The sequence below is a fragment of the Sminthopsis crassicaudata genome, chromosome 1 (assembly GCF_048593235.1).
Source record: "Sminthopsis crassicaudata isolate SCR6 chromosome 1, ASM4859323v1, whole genome shotgun sequence".
NCBI lineage: Eukaryota > Metazoa > Chordata > Mammalia > Dasyuromorphia > Dasyuridae > Sminthopsis > Sminthopsis crassicaudata.
In genome coordinates this window covers 96,417,744-96,432,802 of record NC_133617.1, presented here as the reverse complement: position 1 = coordinate 96,432,802, position 15,059 = coordinate 96,417,744, and the positions used below count along the sequence as shown (strand labels likewise).

Genomic DNA, 15,059 nt, shown 5'->3' with positions numbered 1-15,059 from the left:
GAACTGGGGACATAGTAGGAGAGGGAATGAGCTAGAGGTGATACTCCTATTCTTCTTTAGAGAGTTGTAATTCAATTTAACATGTAGGGAAGAAAAATTGGTTTGCTCTCTACTTTGTTTTCTTTGTCCTTAATCCTTACTGTATAAGAAAGAGGGTGGAGGAAGAGAGAGGAAAAAAGAGAAATTCTCATTCCTTTTTTCTTTCCACTTCAAGTAATAACAGTAGCTTAGCTCTATCAATATAGGCCTTGTGGTTTTTTAAGATGCCTTAAAAACATAATCTTACTATTTGCATATGTATATCTATATCTATATCTATATATCTATATATATGTATATCTATATATATATGTATAGATATATACATATATACCTATATTTATGAATATAATATATGTGTATAAATATATATATATAATATAGGTATAAATATATATCAGCCCTGTAAGAAATGTACAGCTAAAGAAATTGAAACTCAGATTAATTCATTGAACTTTCCCTGGGTCATGTCACTAGTAAGAAGCATTCCTGGGATTTTTGAACTTAAGTGTTCCAACACCAAATTCAGAGCTCTTTTTCACAACATCAGGAAATTATCATTTTGAAAGGCATGATTCTATCCATTAGTCACAAGAAAATGTTGGAAACTTGAGAGCCCTAAGCAAGCAGTTGGATAACTGAGAGATGCTTAACTTTCCAGAGGTAGCAAATTACACAGGGTGACGTTCAGCATAGCTTCAGTGGGGAGGCAGGTTTCAAGAGTTCATTTCATTCTCTGGGGTCAGTCTAGCCTTGCCCCTGCCCCTACAAGATATTACCAGGCAGACTAGGATGAATGGTGACAGCTGAATTTAGTCTCTTTGGCCAGGGTCAAGCCCTCAAGAAACAGAACTTGACAAAGTTTAAGCAGTCCTCTTTACCGACAGTGTTCTCCCTTGTCCTGTGCATCTTTTAGAGACATAATGACACCATAAATGAGTGACTCTAAAGATAGTCACTTTGTGCTCTCCAACAAACATGTGGGGAGACATTTTTGCACTATAGCATGGCCGAATGAAATTAATCATTTCTCTCAAACCTGACCCTATCACTAAATTTACCCTGTTTCCCATATCAAGCTTGACCCAGAATGGAATGGATATAGTCTGGGTTAAAGTGAATTTCTGACCTTTTTTGCTCCAATTTCAACTGATATTGCATGTCAAGAGAGGGCATATTAGTATGGAAGTTAAGAGACAAAAAATTCAAGTTCCTGCTACTAAGTCAGAAAACAATCTTGAGCATTCACTCCTTTTATTTGAAAACCCAGTGTAAGGGAAAGAATGCTGGCTCTGGAGCTAGAGAAGCTGGAATTGAATCTATCTGTGGGATTTTGAGAATGACCTTTCTCCTCTCTAATTCTCAGCCCCTCTTCTATAAAATGGAGAAGCTGGAACAGATGACTTCTAAGTTTCCTTCTAGCTCTTAATCTCGGTTGTACAATCTCTAGGGTCCTTCCCGTCTCTAACAACCTATTTCCCTATGGTTCTGTCATTAATATGACTGGATGAGTGGCTAGGAGAAGTCTGAAATTCACAAAAATCTTATCAATGCATCACAGAAAGAGTTAAACTTGGAGAAAGTACCCAGGTGCTCAAGATCAGTTATTCAATGCATTAAAGGTTAATTTCCTCAAGGGATCCTGCCTGGTAGGTTCAGGAGAAAGAGAGAAAGTAAAAGAAGGTTAAGTTCATATTTTGCCTTTTCAGTTCTGAACATTGTCTTATTAAGGCCTCATAGATGGTCTTTTCAAGATAGGATCCAGACTGGCTGTTGTTTCTTTCAGCTTTAATGTGAAGGAGCCAGTCAAATCCAAGGCCAATAAATATTTTATCGTCCATCTATTTCATCTCACATCAAATACGACATAGGAAAAATGCATGCTGGATGTAATTAGGGCTGAACTCAGGCAGGATTTGAGATTTCAATCCTTGGGAAGATCTGCCCTGGACTCGTTTCTGAGGAGGACTCTGAAAGTCAATGATTGACCGTGTTCATTCATACATCTGGGGCTAGATTTCCTCAGGTAGGCTAAGAAGTCCCATATAGAGGTAGAAGGTATGTGGTTTGAGGGATTGCTAAACTACCACTCTCTCAGCACAAAATCTTACCTTAGCCTGTCTTCAATTAGCAAAATGCTTAGTTCATTGAATTTAAGGACCCTACTAAATTCAAGTGTCCTCTGGGAAAGGTAACTAATTTAATTATTATTTTACTTATTTATTAATACATCTTAAATTTCTGACTTATTTGGTTTATTGGACTAGAGCACCAGTTTATTAGAGAAATATGTAAGCCAAGGAGGGTGTGTATGTATGAATGTATACAGTGGAGAATGGGAGCTACCATTTGTTTTCCAGAAGGTATGGTAATATGTGTATATTATGTGGGAAGGGGAATAGCAGAGTATTTTTGCAGTAGGAGAATAGCAATAGTGTTCTTTGGGAAGGGTAACTAAGTTCTCCTCCTCTTCCTCCTCCTTCATTATTATCTCCGGAATTTCTGCTTTTTTTTTTTTTTTTTTTTTTTTAATACTAAAGAGCCAGTTTAGGGAATAGGAGAGTGTGTTGTGGGAAATGAGAGACATTATCAACATTTGTTTTCCCAGAAGATTAGATAAGGTTTTCCTACTGGACTTGGGGATGGGGGTGAGGGGAGGAATTACAAAGGAATTACTTTCTGCAAGATAGTAGCAATAAAAGGTAATAAAACATTTAGCCCAGTATGTTCTGCCAGTAGTTGCTATGTTATTTTGGACAACTTACTTTTTTATGAGACTCAGTCTCCTCATCTACAAAATAGGGGAGTTGGATTGGACAGTGAGTAAGGCTCCTTCCAGGCCCTAGTTCTGATCCTTCATGCTTTTTACCGGGCCAAGGTGCTGAAGATAAGTTTCCCTAATGTTACAATTTTTTTTTTGCCCCAGGCCAACCGTACACAAGAACAGAATAATAGGATTTGAGCCAGTGTTTTCTTTTGTGGTCTTTGGTAGCAGATGTAAACTGCAGGCAGACTAGGAATGCCAAGGGAAATCATGGCTGCTAATGTAGGAAAGAGGGAGAGGCATGAGAATCCAAGGAGAGACCTTTCTCATTTATTTTTTTTTCTTTCCTAAGTGAATAAAACTGTATGGTTCAGGTAAACATAAGTGACCTTTAAAAACAGAATTTTAAGCAGTAAACAGAAGTATTCACAGCTACAGAAGAGAGAGAGCAAAGAAGTAAAAACAATAATTCCCCTCAGCCCACCCAAGCTATGGTATAATCATCTATCAAATGAATTAAATCCTTTTTGACAGATTCCAGGATTGGGGGCAGCAAATGTTTCTCTCAAGGAATTATCAGAACCCTACAAATGAGTTTTAAAATCTCAGACACAACATATCAAGGTTATTTGAGTTAGCAGGCACTCATTTTTTCAACATTCTACAAAAATATATCAAAACACCTACTATGTGCGGAACACTTTTCTAGGTGCTAGGTACAGAGATTAATAAAGTTTTACACTTGTCCTCAAGGGACTTCTAATCCAGTAGTAAAGAGAAGGAACATATATAAAAACAAAACCAAAATAAATTAGAACATTTTGCCTGTGCAAGAGAAATTCAAAATAATAAAATAATCAAAAGGGTAAGGGAGCAGTTTCAGTAGGAGAACAGAAAAGATTTCATGGAGTAAGGGGCATTTGAATTTGGCCTTGAAAGATAAATACACAATACCTAGAGGGTAGAATACAAGGAAGTTTGACAAGTGAAAGTCAATCCATACAGCCAGAACAGTGTTTAAAAAATAAAAGAAGCCAGGAAGTGGGTCCTTAAGATGTAGTCTTTTTTTAAAAGAGGAAGTAAATAAAAAAAGTCTAAAGTAATTTTAACTGGCAAATGGTTTATAAAGTCTAAGAAAACCAAAACTTTGCTTAAGAAAAACAGCAATGAGTCATAATAATTTACATTTCTATAGACTTTAAGATTTGCAATATATACTTCCTATACTTACTCTGAGTAGATAATGTAAATATTATTTCTATCTTACAATTAAGGAAACTGAGGCACAGAGAAAGTAAATGGCTTATCCAACTTTTCATTGGAGTTTTTACATTTCTACTATTTTAATAGAGTGTCTCATGCATGCATAGTATAGATTTAATAAATGTTTGTTGAATTAAACTGAAGTAGCAGAGGCTGAAAAATTTGAACTCGGCTATTCTGACTTTCCAAGATTTATTTTACCACTGTGAAGAGGAGCAGTGGGTGATCTCTGGGTCTGGAGACAGGCAGGACTAAATCCAAACCTGGCCTCAGGCACTTACTGGCTGTGTGACTCTGGCCAACTCACTTTCTATCTCAAACTCAGTTTGACACCATCTGCTGGGAAACAGTTGTTTATAGTCTATGAAAACCATGCAAATGACTTTTCACAGTTCCTGGCTCACAGTAGGCACTTAATCATCCATCCATCCATCCATCTATCTATTTATCTATCTATCTTACCTCCTTTTCTTCCTTCTTTTCCTTCTTCCCTTTTGCTTATTCTTTTCTCACTTCTTCCTTCTTTCCTTTCTTCCTTTTTTCCTTTCTTTCATACTTTTTCTTTTTCTTTCCTTCTCGTCCCTTTCCTTCCTTCTTCCTCTCTTCCCTTGCTCTCTTTTTCTTCTTTCCTTCCTTCCTTTCTTCCTTCTTTCCTTCCTTTCTTCCTTCCTTCTTTCCTTCTCTTTATACTGTTCTATATACATATATACCTTCTTCCCATTATATTTCTGTTTTGACATTTTATTCCTCCAATTAAATCACAAGTTCTTGAAAGCATCAATAATTTTAAAGTGTGATGGTCCTACAATCTTTTCACCAGAGAAAATAATGTCAGGAGCTTATTATATTTTTGTTTGGTTTTAGATGCTTCTTGGTTTTTTTTTTTTTTTAAGTTTCTCTCATTCCAAACTTTAAATGATCACTTATGACAAAGGAGAAAAGTTTGAGTAAAACCAACCAAACAGCAGCTACATATGACAGCCCATAGGACATTTCATAACTATAGTTCCCCCTCTTCTCTACCAAGAAAAAGGAGTATACGTTCTCATTTGTCCTTTGTATCCAATACTGCTCACTGAATTTAACTAAAGTCACCCTACTTTTAGTGCTGATTTCATATACATTAATCATCATGCATATTTCCCCCCAAGTTCCTTTCTTCATTATGTAAGAGTTCATAAAAGCATTTTCCTACTCTGAATTTTTATTTTCACCATTTAAAGAATTCTATTAATGCTCTTTTTTTATTTCATAATTATTTCTAGATAGTGTCCAATATAGCCTCAATCTCCTGTAAGCTTTTTTTCACAAAGAAAAAAAACAAAAAACACTCAATGAACATATTAACCATATCTGAAAGAATACATAGCATTTTTGTGTCCTTATTCTTCCATCTTTCCAACATAGAGAGCTCATATCTTTATAGGGCCATTAAATATACAGTGTCATGGCTTGATCCTTTTTGCTTACATTTATTATTTTTGCTCCTTCTGTTTCCTTTCCTCTGCATCTCTAAAATGAAAGGGCTGGTGTACATTATTTCCAAGACTTCAGAATCTTATAACTCCCTGCCCCTTATTTTTTTTTGTCTTTACAACTTGATGAGATAGGCAATGGGGAAATATTGATGAGGAACATTTAAACCATGGAAAACCTTGAAGAAAGCAGCACATGAGGACATTCTAAGTGGAAAGGCAGGATATATTGGAGAGAGACAAAAAGTCCGGGTGGGAATAGTGAGAATAATTGTACCAAGCTGCTCAATTTATGTAATGATAAAGCTTAAGGCTCTTGAATGTTGGAAAAGAACCTTGTGAAGGTAAGAGCTATTTTACCCAAGAGAAAACTTATTCCTTCAGATTAGTTGTATTATGAAGGAAAATAAATATGTTTTGGATAAATATATCCAATATATCCAAAATAATAAATATATCCAATATAATAAAATCCAATAAAAATAAATATACTTTGAAAAGTAGAGGGTGAGTAAATGAATTAATGAATTAAAAAAAACCCATCTGTTGAGCACCTGCCGTGTGCTAAGCATTGGGGACACACATAGAAAAAGCCATCTCAACTCTCAAGGACCTCACATTCTAAAAGAAAATATCAACACACAAAGGTTATCTCCACAGTCTAGAGTTTTTAAACTTTATTAAACCCCTATTAAGGCCAGGCACTAGGCTAAGGGCTGGGAATATAAAAAGAGGCAAAATAGTCCCTGCCTTAAGAACTGAGAAGTTAATAGGGGAGACAACAATCATACATGTATGTACAAACAAGACAAAGATCAGAAAAATGGGAAATGATAGAGAGGAAAAGCACTAGAATTAAGAAGTGTTGGGAAAGATGAAATGTTAGTTAGGCCTTGAAGGAAGTAGAGATATGGAGAGAAAGAATTCCAAACATGAGGATCAGCCAGAGAAAATTTAAGATCTTCAGGAGAAGCAACAGAGTAAATAAGATATTTTTAAAACTATATATCATTTCCACTGACAAAACACTGTTTCTGATGCTGAATCATTTGACAGTGCCAACAGAACTTTGTTTACTCTCTTAGAAACTGTAAAGATCATTAAAATATACCTTTTTCATTTTATAGGTGAAGAAATTGAAGTGCATAGATGAGAAATAATTTGCCAAGAACCACACAACAAGTTGGTAACAGGGCTGGACCTGGGTTTTATGAATCCAAATTACTGAAATAAACTGTTTTTAATTTTCTTATACTACCTAACATTGGATAGGTAAAAGAAAAGGAGTAGATTGCAGAGGGGTTTTGAACTCACTTATTATGAATGTCCCACCTAATAATAAAAGGGAATTTTCAGTGGAATTAAACAATAAGAACATCACTGAAGCAGAGGTTGAGGGTCATGCTCCTTGATTGGCTCTCCATGAAGAATCAAGATCAGCCATCCAGAAAGGCAAATGGCCAATGACAGGGTAGCTCCCTCTTGGCTCTTGCTATGACAGCTTTCAAAATAAGCCTCTTTAATAAAGATAATGGATCAGTCCTGCCTGAGGCTCTGCCAGGCACCTCATTAAGGAAAGTGATAAGAAGAGGTCGGGTTTGTCTTGAGTAACTCAATAACTTGGACAAGAGAGATAACAGGTCTGGGGAATGTACATGAAAGTAAGTGACAGTCTTGGAGAACCAAAAGAAATAAAAAAGTGGAGTTGGGATTCGTAATTTAGAAAAGGGCATTTAAAGCATTTCATAAAACCACCTCATTTACAAGGGAAAGAAACTGAGTCTCAGAGATTTAAAGTGACTTACTTAAGACCACAAAGAAGCAAACAGAGAGAGAGAATTCAAACTCTGATCTCATGACTCCACACTTGGCACGATTTTCCCTCTGTAAATAAAGAAGAAAAAGAGGATAAAAGTTTAATGAGGATTCAGAATCATATGGAATCTTAAACTTGGAAACCAGCTCCCACCAGTACAAGCTAATTCTTAAATTTTCAATGTGAGAATTTATATTTGGAAATATGCAAATGCTACAAATCAAGGACTGATTCTTTTGATGATTATCTAGTGTTTAGAAAATAATGAAGAAATATTACTTTAGATTAAATTTAAAAGTATGTCTTGTGTATATTATTTTTCCTCTGGAGAGCTGGTTGTTAAATACTTCTCAGCACTCCATTGACTGGAGGAGACATCAGAAGTCATTTACTCCAACCTACCTGTTCATGCAATAATCCCCATCAAAAAACTCTTAAAGAAGCAGTCACCTAGTCTCTATTTAAGGACACATCCTAAAGAAGAACCTGATAATTCCTAAGGCAGTCCATTAGATTTTTATATATTCTTAATTTCAGGATAGTTTTTTTTTTAAGGCAAGGCAAAAATCTGTATAATTTTTATCTTTTGTTCTAGTTTTGCTCTCTATAACCAAGAAAAAATATTTATCTTTCTTCCAATCTTCCAGCTATCATGCGTGTCTCCCAACCCCCTCACCAAATCTTCCCTTCTGCTGGCTAAACATCTCCCGTTCTTTGAAGTGGTTTCCATAGGATCTTGATTTCAAGAGCCCTCATCATCCTGCTCATCTTATTCTCCAGTTTTGTCCTTCCTAACTGTAGTATCTAGAACAATAAGCAATAATATTTTTAGAGGGCAGAATGTAGCCCTGTTCTAGATACTATGTTCCTATCAGTGAAGCTTGTAACTTAAGTTAGTTACTAAAATGCAGGGGATAAAATGATAAATGTGAAGTGATTCCTACCTTTGAGAAGTTTACAGAGTGATAATGGAGATGATATATATAGTTATAAATAAATGTAAAATACACACTAAGTATGTAGCTGGGCAAAAATATTGAAATATAGCCATTTCCTTCTCCAGCTCATTTTACAGATGAGGAAACTGAGTTAAGTGACTTTTCTTACTCAGCTAGTGAGTGTGTGAAGCCACAAGCGAACTCAGGTCCTCCTTACTCTGGGTCCAGCACTCTACCTACTGCACAATCTAAATGCTGCTCGCATTGGACATCACAAACTCTAATTTTATCCCTTTTCACCTTGGCCATGCCATTTTACTTGGGTACTGGCAAAACATCCATCAGATGGCACCCAGCCTCACGAAACAGCTTGTAAAGGCTCGGTCCCAAACCAGTCCAATGACACTCCACTCCCTGCTCAGATGAGAGCAGTATGTTGGCTTGTTGGCTTAAGAGATTCTGGTCAGCAGGAAAACGGCCCAAACCAGCAATAATGCCAAGTGACATTCTCTTACAGTCTCCTCTTGCAATTTTCTGAACCCTGTAATGAAGGGCACATTTAGAAACCCCCCCCCCGTAGTCCAAAGTACTGAAGAATGAACCTTTTCCCCCCTTTAATTTCCTGATGGCTGCATTTGAACGAGATACACTGTGAATGGCATGAATCCAGGTTTCCACATTTCATTTCCTGTGGCCCAGGTACAAATACAAAAGAAAGGAAGATAGAACAGGAAAAATGGGGATTAGGAACTGGGGGATAGAGAGGGGAGGAAGTAAGGTGACAAAAAAAAAGCCAAAGCAGAGTCTAACACAATTTTCCAAATGTTTTAGTCTCAGGATCTCTTTACACTTACGAGATACATAATACTGGGCAAAATTACTCACTTTGTTTTTGTTCTCTCATAAATAAAAGCGGAGGGATAGAGTGCTTCTCTAAAACCCTTTTTTATTGTCTGATATTTGGTAATTTTAGGATTTCTAACGCATGGCAACTATTAATGGATACCCTCTTTCACAAAGGATAATAAGATTTAGAGCAGAAGAATCCCGATCAAACTTCATCATTTTGTGGATGAGGAAACTGAGGAAGAGAATGGTAAAGAATTTGCTCATAGTCATGCAGATAGAGAGGAACTGAACCCATGTGTTCTAACCTCTCAGCTGATATTTGACTATGGATTATTTGCACCCAACTTATGGTGGAGCCTTCAGAGCTCTTATTGGTCTGACCAACCAGAGTCAGACCCATTGTACCTTGACCCCAGACAGTGAGGTCACTTTGCTTCTCTTCAGGAATAAAAGACAACAACCAGCCATGTATTTTAACCTTGGGTCTTCCCAAGACCAAACACAGGAATGAGGATGCCCATATGAATTTCAATATGCTCAGGGGAAGAGGGATTTTTTTTTTTTTGGCTATAACAATTGGGGTTAAGTTACTTGCCCAGGGTCACACAGCTAGGAAGTGTGTTAAGTGACTGGTCAAATTTGAACTCAGGTCCTTCTGACTTCAGGGTTGGTGCTCTATCCACTGCACCATCTAGCTGACCTGGGAAGAAGAATTTTAAGTGCTGTTCAAATCTCTGATGCAACATTTGGTCATCAACTATCTCCTATCAATCCCACACACTTCACGTGGGAGAGGACAATCTTCCTTTTCCCAGTATGTTTGCAGAACAACAACATATTGGATAAATTTATATTTCCTTCTTCTTTTTTTTTGAATAGAGAAACATATCCATATAACCTTTTTCTAGCTGCTCTGAAAATGGAGTGAGTTCAGAGGACTAACAGGGTTTTATCTGATGTCCTTGATAAAAAGCAAAACAAGTCAACCAAGAGCAATCTCAGGAAAACAAACAAACTAAAAATCCCTTACCCTCTGACATTCCCCCCAATCTTTGCCCCTTTCAGTTTTCAAAGTACTTTTATATCAGGTTTCTTATCTGATTCTCAAAACACAAGAAGAAATACAGGTCAGGTATTTTATAGATTAGGTCCATTTTATGGAGTAGAAAGAGAAACCCAAAAGGTTAAGTCACACAGATAGTAAATGGCAGGTCAACAATGAAAAAAACAAACAAACAAACAACAACAACAATAACAACAAAAAACCCAAGGTTTTTTGGCTCCTTGTTTAAAGTCCAAAACTATGACTTTCAAGGTATTTTTGAAACTTTCTGCAAGAAATTCTGACTTTGACACTTAACTAGTTGTGAAACTACTAGTTATTTAATTTTCCTGAGTTTAAACTTCCTTATCTGCAAAATGGTGATAATAATTCTTATGTGACCTATTTTCCAGAGTTGCTATATGTAAGAAAGAAAATATCTTACCAAGAACTCTACTGATTCACTGATGAATGTAGGAAAGATTTATTTTACATTCTTGCAAGAATGAGTGCCCAGGTAGTAGACACACCTTTGAACCTCGAAAGGCAGTATTTTATTTCCTATCCTGAAGCAGAGTCCCTCCCCTGACTCCCCATTAATTAGATGTTACAGAAGTTATACCACCTGCACCTCTACTCCTCATTCCAGACTTCCTGCCCCCAATGAGCTTACCTTCTAGTGGGATGTCTATAACAGTGGAGGGTTAGAGTCACAGAAAAGATTCTTTTCAAATCTCTGGTCATTACCCAGATAACAAAAGTCACTCCCAGCCCCCAAGAAGTTAATATTCTTACATTCTTTTTTGGGGAAGATTACTAACCTCCACCGTTGATTATTCTTTGATGTCCTTTTGGGTTTCAATTTTCTAATTTGTTCCAATTCTCCAATTTAATTTTCATAACTGTGGAAACTAAATAAATGGCCACCCATTTCTTACACTAAAGGAAATGTCTATTCCTTTTATAAGGTACTCTCTGAATATGTTACTACTTTATTAGCCATAATAATAATCATTATTTGTAACATGCTCTCCTGGCAGTTACAATTACTAGTCTGTCCTAGACCCACCAGAGTACCTTTGACCACTGTCCTTTGCAGTGTGAGCTCTACCCGGCTCGCCTCCTCTGAGGCCTTCTAAGGTCTCTGGCCACAATCTCTTGAATCTATAGCTTAGTAACCGGTAGCGCACTCAAGAACAACCACGTGTAATCTTAAAAGCCTTTATTATACCTACTCACATAATGCCTTAACTGATGCCCTGACTTGTTGGTTCCCTAGTGAACACCTGGTCAGAAGACCCATGTGTTCACTACCAAAACCCTTACCTCTTTCGGCTACCCATCTTGGCTTGGCCACCCAGGCTGGTGAGCCAGGGTGAACAGCAGGAGATTAAAGAGGGCGGTTGCTGCCTGCAGTGGGCTTATATAGGGCCTGTGAGGTCACACACACAGCCAATCAGCGAGAGAGTCACCCATTACAAAACTATCTCAATATGGCCAGGATCCCGCCCAAGGGCAGTCCTAATATCCACAGAAATTACTTCTGGGCCTCAATCCCGATGCACTGTGTCCGCCCCTTTAAAGGGCCCTTACAATTCCCTTTCTCTTGTTTTGCGGGAACCGCACATCTCACCAAGCTAAACTTTTAGCACCAGCTATAGTTCACTTGGTCCATGAGATGACAGAGTGTTATGCCCAAGGAGGTACAAAGCAGCAAATCAGTAAACAGAAGTATGACAATGAGAACCAGGCTCAACAGTGGCCCAAATGTTCAACCCATTCATCAAAGTCATACTCGAGATAATAGGCCAAAGAGATTGGATGCCAATGAGGTAGGATGTCAACACTGAGGTGGGAAGTCAACAATTATTATGGGAAGATATAATTAAAGATGAGTATCATGGTGGCCTCTCAAATTTTAATCAATTCATATTGAGCAATACCCCAAAATGATCAAAGAAAATGAAAAGGATTCTTTTCATAGTCACAACCACATTACTGAAAACTAAAGAGACTAAATGAACTGGTATGTAAATGTAACTGAATACTATTATATTGTTGTAAGAAATGAAGAAAGGCATGGTTTCAGAGAAACACCAGGAAGACCTGTATGAACAGATACAGAATGAAGTAGATAGAACAGAATAATTTATACAATAATAAGGTAAAAATCATTAACTTTTAAAGACTTAAGAATTCTGATCAATACGGAGACCAACTGTGATTCTAGAGGGTCAGTGATGAAGAATGATACCTACATGTCTTGACAAAGAAGCGATGCACCCATTATAGCATGAATATAAATTTTAGGTTCTGACAAATGAGGAAATTTTATTTTGCTTGATATTTGTTATGAGGAAGATTTTTTTCTTTCTTTTTATTGTGAAGGAAGGGAATTAGGGAGAGAAAATAAATGCATGTTAATTGAAACAATAAAATTTAATTAAAATAATTCAATTCAATAAACAGTTGTTAAGGAGCTAACATGTTTAAGAATCATTGGTATAAGAAAAAGAACCTTTATGTTTTAAAATGTTTATAGCAGCTCTCTTTGTGGTGGCAAAGAACTGGAAATTACTCAGATGACCATCAATTGGGGAATGGTTGAACTAGTTATGATATAAGATTGTGATGGAATACTACTGTACAATAAAAAAACGACAGGCTCAATGAGTTTAGAAAACCATAAAAAGATTTGCATGAAAAAATGAAAAGCAAAATAAATGAGCAGAGCCAAGAGACATTGTATATAGTCACAGCAATATTAAATTGAAAGGTAGGCTGGTAGCCTTGAATGCAAGGTTAAAGAAATGGGATTCTTATTTAGCAGGTAATAGTAAGCTACTTGTTATAAGTAAAGGAGAGACAGTAATATAACAATTTCTGAATAAAGGAGAGACAATAATAATAGCAATTTCTTGTCTACAGCTTCCCAAGGTTTATTACACACTTTTCTAATAACAGATTATGATACAGATATTACAAATATCATTCCCATTTTATTGGCTAGAACGAGAGTCTCAGAGGGGTGAAGTTACTTGAGTAGGGGTCACAAGACTAGCCTATGTCTGCAATGGTTTGGACTTAAACCCATCTTCTGGCTCCAAGGTCAGGATGCCATGTTTTTCTTGACCTGAACAAGATCTGTAGAGACAGATCTTCTATCCACTTGAGAGAGCTCAACTTTGTTCTTGAGAGGCATATACTTCCCTTCCCATATCATCTATCAGCTCTGATCACTCACCTCATTTACTGGGAGTCAGCAAAGTTCAATTAAGCTTGCCTACTTAAAAAAAAAAAAAAGGGTACTATGTGCCAGGGACTCTATGGTAATTCATGCAGAGATGCTAAAAGAAGGCACTTCTACTTTCTCTGTCTTCGGGGGGGATTTGATTTATTGGATTCCAGCAGTGTATTAGTCACGGTATTGACTCTGACAGGACTGTTGTAGGACCACAATATTGAGATCTGGGGAGCAGTCAACTCATTAGTGTCTGAGTGTGCTTTCCAAGGCTGGCCCCAAGAGGCAGCAGCCGCTGAGAACATTAAGCCCCTGCCTAGAACCACTGAAAGGAAGGCACAATTGCTACCTGCTGCCTCTCTTACCACTTACTTCTCAGACCCCCAATGATGGCCCAAGTCCCCTTTGACATTTTCTGTACCTTCCGCACTATATTAGACCTTCAAATTCTGCATAAACAGGAGCAATAACTGGAAGAGGGTATGATGTGGCAATAACAACATAACAGCTCACATTTAAGGAATGCTCTAATCTTTGTAAAGTATTTTGGGTGGAAAATAAGACCACTGAGGTAGGTGGTCTTATTAGCCATATTTTGCAGATAAAGGAACAGGCTTGGAGAAGCTAAATAAATTACAGTCACACAACTGTTTTCTGCAGCAGTATTCAAAACTGGTTTTCCTATTAAGTTAAAAAAGCCTATCCTCTTTTTTTTGTGCATCAAGAGAATTGTATAAATATGTACACACATACTGTATTTAAGATATACTTTAACATATTTAACATGTATGGGATTACCTGCCATCTAAGAGACAGGGTGGAGGGAAGGAAGGGAAAAGTTGGAACAGAAGGTTTTGCAAGGGTCAATGTTGAAAAATTACCCATGCACATATTCTATCAATAAAACATTATTTTAAAAGGCCTATCCTCTAAAATTTACAAGTTCGGTGACTATGGATAAGCATTCAGCCTTCAGTGCTTCCGCACAGTAAAAAGTTATTCAGTACTTGTATGTTCAAGGCACTGTTTTTCCACCTCTTATATGGGAAAATCACTATCCTCCCTACCTCACAGTATAACAGAATTACAAATTTTAGAATTGGGAGAGACCTTAGTAGCCATCTAGTCCAGCAGAATTGATAGAAATCTCACTTGTCAAGTGGCCATCCAGCTCTGCCAGCAGATCTCCCAAGATGGGGAAGACCACCCATCTCTACCCTTGGATGGCTCAAATTGTTAGGATTATTTTCTCATATATCAAGCTTTGATTTGCCTCTTTGTAACATCCATCTGTTTTTTGCAAGTTGTGTTTTGTTCTCTGAAGCCAAACAGAAGCCCCTTTTCACAGGATGCAATGGGAAGAATGCTGAACTTTTTGGAAACATGGGACTTGACTTGGAACCCCAGTTTTGCTGCTTACTGCCTGTGTGATCTTTAATGAGCCACTTAATCTTAAGCTTGTGTGTGTGTGTGTGTGTGTGTGTGTGTGTATGTTTAGAAGAGAGCTTTAGGGCACAGAATGTTAGAGCCCAAAGGAATTTGAGAGTTCATCTAATCTACCCTTTTATTTTACAGATAAAGTAACTGAATTTCAAAGAGTAGAAAAGACTTGCTCAAGATCATATAGTGAGT

General features: G+C 37.1%; 1 protein-coding gene across 8 annotated transcripts in view; it reads right to left on the bottom strand.

The window, feature by feature from the left end:
- The window catches only part of ST3GAL1 (ST3 beta-galactoside alpha-2,3-sialyltransferase 1), a 133,217-nt gene that overhangs the window by 72,379 nt on the left and 45,779 nt on the right, over positions 1-15,059 (bottom strand). For 4 of the 8 annotated variants that reach the window (XM_074264981.1, XM_074264971.1, XM_074265021.1 and 1 more), the window contains exon 2: positions 7,347-7,425. The exons of 3 other annotated variants lie outside the window; for them this stretch is intronic. The gene's annotated coding sequence lies outside the window, so the exon portion shown is untranslated. Of the gene's footprint in view, positions 1-7,346; positions 7,426-11,512; positions 12,028-15,059 lie in introns of those variants that run through there. One more of the 8 variants, XM_074264991.1, reaches the window with a different exon arrangement.